The sequence below is a fragment of the Apium graveolens genome, chromosome 6 (genome assembly GCF_009905375.1).
Source record: "Apium graveolens cultivar Ventura chromosome 6, ASM990537v1, whole genome shotgun sequence".
In the NCBI taxonomy this organism is placed as follows: domain Eukaryota; kingdom Viridiplantae; phylum Streptophyta; class Magnoliopsida; order Apiales; family Apiaceae; genus Apium; species Apium graveolens.
In genome coordinates, this window is record NC_133652.1 from 274,002,883 (window position 1) to 274,004,629 (window position 1,747).

The window sequence follows — 1,747 nt, forward strand, 5'->3', positions numbered from 1 at the left end:
AACCATTATCTTCAATTTCCGTATTCGGGAATTTTCCGTCTGAATAACATATGGTCTTCGTTTCCTTCGAAATATTAAAATCATCTTTAACGCCCGGAGGAGTCTTGAGTCTACCAATACTTTGAGTACCCTTAATTTAATATTTAAGAGAAATTTAAATTTTCAATATATTTAATTTTCTTAGAATATAAATTAATCAAAAATAAATATTTACGTAAAATCTAATTTTCAAGAATTTCAAATTTTCTTAAAAATTAAATAAAATGTAAATTATTATTTAAGAAAAATTTAAATTTAAGAATTTTATGGAAAAATAAATAAATCAGAAATAAAAATTATGGCTAAGTCCAAATTATTTAAAATTCAAAAATCTCAAGTGTTGATAATTTTTGAAAATTAAAAAATATGAAAATATGAGAACTTGACTGTTTGGGCTGACACACCGGATCTGATCTGTATATTGATCAACAAGCTCTGATATCAATTGTTATGTCCCGAATTATCGTAGACGGGGGGTTGAATACGATATACACTAAATTAAAAAAAAATTGAATCTTTAGCGGATATAAGATTTAGTGCTCGGTTAGTGGTTCCGTGTTCTTGAGATGAATAGTGTTTGGGAATATAAAACGAGGAACACAAGATATTTAGGGAAGTATATTCATATATAAATCCGCGAGGGGTGTTGCTACACTCCGGTAAATAAATTAACCGGCTACAATCTATGAACAACAAAGTTCCTAACTTCTACAAAGATTTAAAATCAAATCCTATACGATGATCTAGCTTTTATTTGTCTAAGAATTTAATTACCGGGTAATGATTATAATGGCCCTATGAATATACAAGAATTAAATCGGGCATTATAACGTTACTCCAGTGAGAAGTTAAACAGATATAGAAAAAGCTTGAGCTTCTCTGAAAATCATTGCTGCTATTTTTATCTTCTCTTGTTGGAGAAGAAGATAAAACTCAGAACAATACAACTGGTTACTTATGCTTAAGATGTGTAGATTTATATCAATTGAAATATTTGGCTCTGAATAAACCACATAAATTAATTAATAATTCAATAAAATTGTGGCTGAGGTTTTTGTGGCTACCAAGGTAATATAAGCTCTGTGGCGACCAAGAGTGAACTTTGCTTTAGAAAAATTCAACTCAATTTCTATTTGGTGACCAAGGTGAACCTAGGGTGAATTTGCCTTAGAATAAATTCAACCCATTTCTCTATGGAGACCAAGGTGAACCTAGGGTGAATTTGCCTTCAAAAAAATTCAACCCAATTCTTTATGGGGACCAAGGTGAACCTAGGGTGAATTTGCCTTAGAAAAAATTCAACCCATTTATCTATGGCGACCAAGGTGAACCTAGGGTGAATTTATCTTAGAAAAAATTCAACTCATTTCTCTATGGCGACCAAGGTGAACCTAGGGTGAACTTGCCTTAGAAAAAATTCAACCCATTTCTCTATGGCGACCAAGGTGAACCTAGGGTGAATTTGCCTTAGAAAAAATTCAACCCATTTCTCTATGGCGACCAAGGTGAACCTAGGTGAATTTGCCTTAGAAAAAATTCAACCCATTTCTCTATGGTGACCGAGGGATGAAAACTGCACTTGTGAAATTATTCTTGCTCTCATTTATTCCCTGAGTATCACACTAAGTCAAGATCAGTTCCTGTACTGAAATATTGAACTATACATCCAGGATATTGCTTCTGAAGATCAATATACTGATCAAGATGA